General features: G+C 39.3%; 1 protein-coding gene across 4 annotated transcripts in view; it reads right to left on the reverse strand.

Moving 5' to 3' along the window:
- Nucleotides 1-9,835, reverse strand: part of Raf1 (Raf-1 proto-oncogene, serine/threonine kinase) — an 83,744-nt gene that overhangs the window by 50,327 nt on the left and 23,582 nt on the right. The gene's annotated exons all lie outside the window — the stretch shown is intronic.

Consider the following 9,835-nt stretch of genomic DNA (forward strand, 5'->3'; position numbering starts at 1 on the left):
TCTCACTACACAGCTTGGACTCATAGTGAGCCTCCTGTTTTCAGCCTCCTCCACACTGGGATTACAGGCATGCACCACCATGCCTGGACTTGATGACAGGTGTCTCCGTGGCTGGCCAAAGGAGCAGCCTTATTCAGTACAATGGCACATAAAAAAAAAGATTTGCAAGTTTTGGAGATCAAAAGTGAATCACCAGATTGCTCATGCATGAATGATGAAGATGATTCATTATGATTTTGTGAGCAAATAAATAGCTGATGTGAAAAATGCACTCATCACATATTTGATTATTTTATTGACATCTTATTTCCCTGCTAAGTGCATGTATATAATATAGTTGGAAGCTATTGATAAAACAGGAAGAGAAGTAATAACATTGTCACATAGGAAATGAAAGCTAAGTATACATGCTGTTTAAGAAAGACATGAGCATGGAATATGCAGTTGTTATATGTGAAAAGTGCCTGGCATGTGATAATTAAAGGAAATCTTATTTCTGTGGTAAAAAAATAAATAAATAAAAAATAAAAAATAAAAAATAAAATAAGGCTCTTTAAGGTTTTCTTTGGCATATTCAAACTGCTAGCATCATTCCTCTTAAGAATACTTCAAGGTATTTGGCTGGCAAGCACAAGGTCCTTAGTTCAATTCCTGGTACCACAAAAAAAAACAAAAAACAAAAAACAAAAAAACAATACTTCAGAGTCACCATTAAGTAAAATAAGGGCTGTGGGCCAGCAAGATAGCTCAGTGGGCCAGGGTGATAGCTCAGTGGTCTAAAGCTGCCTGCTTAGGCAGGTGCAGGGGACCTCAGTGGGATCCCTGGCCCAGCCAGACCTGCCCACCGGGTGGGGTGAGCTGGCAAAAAAATTAAAATTAAAAGATAAAATAAGGGTTAAACATCAGCACTACAACAGAGTAACAGGGATCTGATGAACAACACAGCTTAGAGGGTAGCAAGACACATATGTTAGACAAAGGTGTGGTTCATGATTTCACTGTGCTACTCACATGGTATTCAATCTTAATCCCATAAATTGTTCACTTCTGGAACTTTCCATTTACAATTTTAAGACCACAGCTAACCACAAGTAACTGAAACCGGGGAAAGTAAAACTGCAGATAAAGGGTATCTCAGTCCATTAGATACTGCTACGTCAGCATACCTGCACTGGGTAGTTTATAAAGACATTTACTTGGGCTCAGGTTCTCAGGCCTGGGAAGTCTGACAGCATGGTGCTATTATCTGCTCAGCTTCTGATAAAGGCCTTATGCTGCTACAACTCATTGCAGCAGAACAGAAGTAGACTATACAAAAATAAATAAATAAATAAATAAATAAATAAATAAATAAAAATACAGCACAGGAGCTTTAAAACAACACATTTAAGGGCTGGAGAGATAGCTCAGCAGCCTAAGCATCTGCTTGGCAACCATAAGGACCCAAGAGTTTGATCCCAGGTACCACATACTGTGCTGGCCCCAAAAGCAAGTGCTGGAGACGTTGAAACACATGAACCAATATGAATTCAAGCTGCACAGCAAGACCCTGTAACAAATTAAAAGCAATAATCCTGGGCCAAAAGAGAATTCCCTTGAGAAATGAATTACTTCCCTAAGCAACCTAACTACTGCTTGACTCAAATACCCCACAGCAGTGACTAAATTTCAACATGAGCTAGGCCAGGATAAGCCACATCCAAAGCACAGCAAGAGGGGGGCTATGGTGCAAGTTAGAACATGGATGAGTCTTGAAAGATTGCTAAGTTAGAAGTCCATGTATTACATGATCCTATTCATACAAAGCCCACACTAGACAAGTTCACAGAAACATGAAAATACATTAGTGAGTGGGTGTGATGAGTGGGCATTAATGAGTGCCCAGTCCTTTGGGAAGCTGAGGAAGGATTATTTGCACCTAGGAGCCAGAGGCCAGCTTGACAACATAGCAAGATGAGATATTATCATGGATGGATGGATGGATGGATGGGAATAAAGAAAGGTAGATAAAGGAAACACTAGTGACTAGTACTTGGAATGAAGTACTTCCTAAGAATGAAAGATTATGGTTATGGGGTTCTTTAAGGAGTGATGAAAAGTATTCTAAAATTAATTGTGGTGCTGTGTGCAAACTCTGATTATACTGAAGGCCATAAAGTATATGCAGTACTTTCAATGGCTGAAGCATATAGCACGTGAATTACATATGAACAGAGCTGGATGGGGGGAGAGGAGTCAGATATGCAGTAACTGGGTACGGTTTTTTTTGTATTTTCTAATTTCCAGTCCCACTCCCTCATAAATCTGTAACTTCCTACCCCAAACACTACAACCCACCCAAAAAGGTCCACTATTATATTTAAGCTACTCTGAAATAGCTTCTGTTCCTTCCACCTAAGCAGCCTAAGGAAAAACCTATCATTAAAACATATAAAGAGAAATTACTCAAATAAATACATACTACATAAATGAACAGCAACAGCAATACAGTTTACTTACTATATCCTAAGGATTATACTAACAATTCTCCATCAATTAAAAAACAGAAGTTCCACATGACCCCACAGCCCTGGCCCTACTCCTACCCCCAGGCAGGCTCAGCTAGCCAACTAGACCTGCCATGGTGATGCAGGCCTGTAATCCCAGTGCTGGGGAGGCTGAAAACAGGAGGATCACTAGAAGTCCAAGATGCATTGTGAGGTCCTGTACCAAATACATTTAAAAAAAAAATTTTTTTTTTAAACGCAGAAGTTTAAACTGGGCACCATGGTAAAGCTCTTTGGGAGGCTGAGGCAGGGAGTTGCAGGTTCAAACCCAGCATGGGCAATTTAAAAAGACCTTATCTAACATTTAAAAAAAAAAACAATTTAGTAGGTGCAGGACAGTTGCTAAATTTGAAAGGCACCTTTACTATTTACAGGCTGTCTGAATGTGAGCAACTCCAGATTTCTTTGCTATAAAGTTTAAGAAAAAAAAAATATAGTACCAATTGACCTTTTATTTATTTATCTATTTATTGAGACAGGGTCTCGCTTTGTAGTCCAAGTTGGCCTTCTTGTGGCAATCCTGCCTCAGCCACCAACATACAAAGATTACAGGTGTGTACCACCACACCAAGCCTAATCTGACTTTAAAAATTTACTGAATTTCAGTGAGGAATAAAAATGATAATTTATATAAAACACCTAGTTATGAGTACATCACATAAAAAGCACTCAAAGTTAACAAACTATCTGTAGTGCACATTTTTCAGATGAAAAGCTGAATTTACAGGTTTCTATTGCTCAGTGTTTAGCGTCATGCTCTATTTTGCTGGTGGTTGTATTAGGAACTGAATCCGGGGCCTTCCCATGAACTACACCCTAAACCTTTTATTTTTTGCTTTTAGCTAGGGTCTTACTAAAACACTAAGCTGTTGAGGCTTGGCTGAAATTTGGGATCCTCCTGCCTCAGCTTCCAAGAGTACTGGGATTACAGGACTGTGTCACCATACCCAGGCTGTTGTTGGGATCTGGAATACCATTTATTTATGCAAGTAAGTTTGAGTCCTTCAACTTCTGAAAGTATCAGTGAACTCAAGAACTCCCAAAAACTGAATACAGAATCCTGTGTTTGTGCTCTTGTACATCCAGACCTTACCTTCTACCAATGTCTGAAAACAATCATGATCCAAAAAGAAGCAAGTAGGCCAGTGAGATAGCTCATTGAACTAAGCACCTGCTTAGGTAAGCACAAGGACTGGGATTTGATCCCTGGCACCATATGCCGCACTGGCCCTGCCCCCAGGGGGCGCACTGAGCTGTGGTGGTACACACCTGTAATCCCAGTGCTGGGGAGGCTGAAAACAGGATTACTTTGATTCTGAGCTGCAAGGTGAGAATCTGCACCAAAAACATTTAAAAAAAAAAAGGAGTATCAGTATACGAGCAATAAAAAAAAAAAGTGTAAGAGCAGTAATTTGAAGCCTTTTAACCAGTCCTTTTTCTGCTCATTTCTGATTTGCTGTATATATGCCAGTAACATGCTTTAACATTCAAACAGTCTGAGTGTATTTACCCATTATATCTTTATGGAGACTGTAGAGGTGGGAAATACATCCATTTTACATAACTAATAATCCACATTATACTATAAGGTAGAAACACAATAATGAGAAACAGACGAGATACAGTATTACACTCTCAAAAAAAGAAAAGAAAATTAAAGCAAGTTGTGAAGGCAGGGACTCACTCATTTAAGGGGGAAAAAAAGCAAAGGATGGTGGCACATCTCTGTAATTCCTGCATTTCATGAGGCTGAGGCAGGAGGCTCACAAATTCGAGCTCAGCCCAGGCAATTTTGTAAGAGCTCATCTCAAAATTTTTAAGCAGCTGAGGATGTAGTGTAAAGGCTTCAGGCTCAATCCCCAGAACTGTTCCTTCCAAAACAAACTAGACACATACCATTATTACTAGACTATACATACCTATATGGTTTGCCTCCTCTAAAATTACAGTTCCTTAAAGGCTAGAACCAATCTTCAGCACTTTCACCTGGCATGAAATATAGAATACAACTATATACTGAACACAGGAATGAACTTGTAGTTCACTCCTGCTATATGGTTTGTGTCTAGCTGTCTCCTCAAAGCCTTATGCAGTCATGGGGCGGACTTCTAGAGTTCGTGATTAACTCACAATCCAATGAAATTATGGGTGTGAGTGCTGCTGGGAGTATGGGTGTAAGTGCTGCTTGGATTAAGGGTGTGAGTACTGCATCCAGCCTGGGGCAGATAGCCTGAATGCAACATTAGGGAGACAGACTTATTCTCTGTAGCCATTGTTGCTGCTACCCCTCCATTTTGCTCTCTGCTCTTTGCCACCACCATGAAAGGTTGCTTTCCACCATGTACCGCTCGCTCTGCCTTGGAGCCAGCCAAGTATGGACTGAAACCTCCAGTAACTGTGAGCTAAACAAACCTTTCCTTCCTTCATTTTGAGTGTTGGGTATTTGTCCCAGTAATGAGAGAAGAGTAACTGAGACAACCCCGTGCTTACTGACAAATTTAATTCACTCGGCATCACACTCTTTGAACTGGTTTTCCTGAGACCATCCTCCTGCATATCTAAAATGAAGCAGATGTGGTTCAAGGACAAGATGTGTGCTACCATTCAAATTTATAGTTGCAAGTAATAGAAAACCCACCTTAAACTGACTTTAAAAATAATCAGTTTTGAACAAGGGGGAAAAAATCAGAGAGAAGCAGGAGAGAAGATGCTCAGACCTGAAGCTTCCTGTCACCACTGGTCCTGCCTAGATTCCTACAGCCCCATCACTGTTACTTGAGCTGCACTTGGGGGGAAAAAAAAAAATCAAAAGCCAATAAAAGCCACTAAGGGGGCCGGGGAGATGGCTCAGTAGAATAAGCACTTCCCTGGCAAGCTCAAGGGCCTGAGTTCAATCCCCGGTTCCACAAAAAAAAAAAAAAAAAGCTGCTAAGGATCCAACCATGATCCTGGATCGTGGATCCTGGAGTTGCTGCCTGCTTTCCTGAGAGCCTAAACATCAGCCACCTCATCCAGCCCTGTTGCCATAACTGTCACTCTCCGCCTTGGAGCCAGCCAAGTACAAACTGAAATCTCCATTAACTGGGAGCTAAATAAACTTTTCCTTACTTAAAAAATAAATAAGTTGGGGCCGGGGAGATGGCTCAGTAGGATAAGTGCTTGACTGACAAATGCAAGGATCTGAGTTCAATCCCCGGTTCTGCCAAAAAAAAAAAAAAAGTAAAGGGCCGAGGAGACAGCTCAGTAGAATAAGCGCTTGCCTGGCAAGTGCTAGGGCCTGAGTTCAATCCCCAGTTCTGCAAAAAATAAATAAATAAATATTAAAAAATCTGTTCACCATACAGCTACTTTCTCTTAGTTCACCGAGAATAAAAATTTGTACTAATATTGTTTAGACAAGATATCATGTCTGCATCTTGTCCTCTGAATTACTATGAAGACAACGATATGCAACATATTAATTATTGTAAACATCCTACTAACCTGTTTTGAAACTTTCACTGCTATTTTATCTTTTTTCTCATTAAAATGAATAAAAATTATAATAAAAAAGTCAGTTTACCAATTCATTTAACAAAAAAAAAAAGTGCAATAGCTTCAAAAAGGCCTGATTCAATGGCTTATGCTGTCACTAAAAATCTGTCTTTCTTCCTCTGTCTTCCTTGGTATTTGCTTCAGTCTGGCAATTCCCTGTCCTACAACACAGGATGGGAGACTACAAGTATATATCCAGAGAGTTATATTTATCTTCATTTAAATCTAGTAGGCATACACCTGCAATCCCAGCACTCACAGAGCTGAGACAGAAGGGTCAGGTCCAAGGCCAACCTGAGCAAGACCTCACCAAGGACAAAAAGGGATGTGGGGAGGAAGGATGAAAACAAAGGAGGAAAGGTGAGAGGGAGGGAAGGAATCTTGCAGGTCAACAGTACTTCTCAGGGAGCTCTTTGGATCAACAATCCCCAAACATGCTATCACATTTCACTGGCTTTCAGAGTCAGTAGGCTAAGCTTTAACTGACTGGTTTTAAATAACTGGGCTCAGGGCCAGGAAGACAAGCTCAGAAGAATAAGCACCTGCCTGGCAAGCACAAGGTCCTCAGTTCAATCCCTGGTACCACAAAATAGTAATAATAAATAATAAATAACTGGGTTCACACCTATATCTAAGAATGTGGTCAGTCTCATTCAATCTGTGTGGCTACGATCAGAAAATGAGTCAACAATTCCTCAGAGAAAATATGGGATTCAGTCACTGTAAGAAGAAACTGAAACAAAACAAGTTAAACAATGGTTTATAGGTGAAAATCACCAAGGTCAGGAACTAAAGGGAGTTTACAGCAAGATCCTTTAATTAAACCTCCAATGCACACTTGAACAGTTTAGTCAAAATTTAGTTTATGCATTTAATTGAAGTGTCACTGACCCTGTTTAGGCAATGCTCCACCTATCCAAAAATCAAAAACCAGAGGTCTTCTTAAGTCCTTAGAGGTCTGTTCCTTATCAAATCTCAGGAGAGAACCTTGGAAGACTGTAGTCTCCTAAATTGGAAGGAAACAAGATACCATAAATTTTCTTGTTCAGTTGGTTCTATGGAACACATTACTCACTGAACGTAAAAATTCCAGAAAGTGAAATACGAGATGTAATTGAAAAGGGAAGACATAACAAAGAAAGATAAAACCCAGCATGTTTTGGGCCTCCATCTTAAGCCAAGCCCTAAAATGGGTGTGTATAGATTTTTATTTAATCTACTTAACTCTTGCTTTTGGATAAGAATAAGTCAACTCAAAAAGTTACATAATTTGCCTTAACTGAGTTTAAATCCAGGCTCTGCAACCAACTACAAATATGATTGTAAATAAGTCACTTCTTTTTTTGGATGTTAAGTTAATTCTTCTGTAAAATATGAAGCTGGAAAAGAATGACTTAATATTTTTTCTAGTTCTAGCTAGAACTGTGGAAATCCAATATACATTAAATGTTTCCATCAAAGAATAAGCTTCCCTAACTCTCTAAGAAGATCATACACCAAGCAATCTTTTCTTCATGATTTACTAAGATAACCTTCGGTTATTGACAGAATACAAAAATGCTGGGGCTGGAGAGATGGCTCAGTGGTCTAAAGCGCCTACTTGAAACAAGCTTGGCAAAGCACAGGGACCTCGGTTCGATCCCCCAGCACCACATGCCAGCCAGCCCCGCCCCCTGGTGGGCTGAGCTGGCCACAACAACACACACACAATAAATAAATGTAATAAATAAAAATAAATAAATATTAAAAAAAAAAGAATACAAAAATGCTAAATTTTCCTGAAGTGTAATTTTTACTCAGATTTTATGAGGGAGGTCAATAAAGTAATACACACACACACACACACACACACACACATTAATGAAGTAAAATAGGACAACCAATGCTTTTAGTCTGCTGTTTGTGCAAGGAATTGAACCTAGGGCCTTGTGCATGCTAGGGATACTCTGTATCACTAAACTACATCTCCAACTCCAAGAACCAAAGATTTGTAAGCTAACACACGGCATCAAAGAACTTTTTTGGCTTTAACAGTATTTAATCTGTAATACTGTTAGTAGTTTGGCAAAAAAGTTTCCTTGAAATATGATGGATATAATGTCATATTTTCTCCCTTTGGATTATTCAGTTTTTTTGTTTTTTTTTTTTTTTTCACTGTGGCTGTCATTACTATTTAACTACTATTGCTTTTCCCTTGGTTACTCTTCTACTGCTTGACACTTATGATTACTGAAAATACACTCTGAGGAATACAAATATGCAAATATGTAGAAGTGTACAGAAGAACACAAGAAAGAACATAGGGGTCCTAAAAAAATAAATAAATAAGAGTCCTAGCAAAGCAGGCAAGGTCTTTTGCATATTTGAGCCATAAAACTATTGCACAAACTATTGTGATTAATTTTAACAGATTATGAATGCTTTAAACTTTAAGACAACCAGGATGGAGGCTGAGGCAGGAGGATCACTGTAAGTTTGAGGTGAGCCTGGGCTACATATGCAAGTTGAAGGCCAGCCTACACTATACAACCAGGGATTGAACTCAGAGCGCTTATTCTACTGAGCCATCTCCCCGGCCCTGCACTATATAGTGAGACCCTGTCTCAAAAAAGAAAAAAAGTATGATGAAATGATGCAGCTCTGTTATCCTCCATAAAGTTAACTCCAATTCAATGCTTGATGAATCCATTGCTATTGAATGACTAAATGAACACATACTATGAAGTCAAGGAGACCTGGAGGTGAATGACCTTCCCTGTCATTTGAAGCTAGGCAAATGACTACACATTGAAGCCAAAATTTCTTCATCTGTGGTAAAATAAGTACAAATGTGTATCTGTGTGTGTGTGTGTGTGTGTGTGTGTGTGTGTGTTTTACAATGCAAAACTCAGTATTTGGTACATAGTAAACATTTAGTACACAACAGCTATTAATGCTGACACATGACAGTACTAACCAATGTAACAGTAACCTGGACTTGATTTTCCTCTTAGAAAATTCAAGTTTCACTATGTCCCTCTCAATCTCTCTAAGTTTGTTTTACACAGAACAGTCAATACAATCAGAAAACACAAATCTGGACATATCCTATGGACATAATGATTCTTCCATTCCCTCTAACAAGTACAAATTCTTATGTATGGACCTAGAAACTTTTCTGCTGATGGCTTGGCTCTGCCTCTCTCTTTCCCACGACATCTCCTACCCTTGCTGTTCACTTTATTTCTACCACATTTGCCTCTCTGCTGCTAGCTCACTGCTTGTTGTTAAAGTTTTCTCTAAAATACTGCCTCACCTAGACACACTGCCCAAGTGTATCCTAGCCTCCACATCATTTCTCATTCCACTCATCTTTAGGGTTTTCACCATTGCTCAACATTCAAAATCATATTAAGATATTTTTCCTATTCACTAATTCTCACCCACCTGTGCCACTACCTCTTGGTGTCTAGCATAGATCCTTAATATCTATTTCCTGAATGAAAAACAAACTCTGGCACCTGGGCAACCTGGAAAGTTCAAATAAAAATCATCAGGGCAGTCACTTAGAAACCACACTATGCTAAGAAACTACACCCAGATCCAGAAAATGGACAATTGTGGGAAAAAATAGATTCAGTACAAAATAAATGTTAACTTGCAATCAGCTAAAGTCACAGCCTAGTTCATCAAACAAATCTCAGGGGCCAGGGAGATAGCTCAGTAGAATGAGTGTTTGCCTGGCAAGTACAAGGTCCCGAGTTCAATCCCTGGTA

The sequence above is a fragment of the Octodon degus genome, unplaced genomic scaffold, assembly GCF_000260255.1.
Source record: "Octodon degus isolate 3935 unplaced genomic scaffold, OctDeg1.0 scaffold00233, whole genome shotgun sequence".
NCBI lineage: Eukaryota > Metazoa > Chordata > Mammalia > Rodentia > Octodontidae > Octodon > Octodon degus.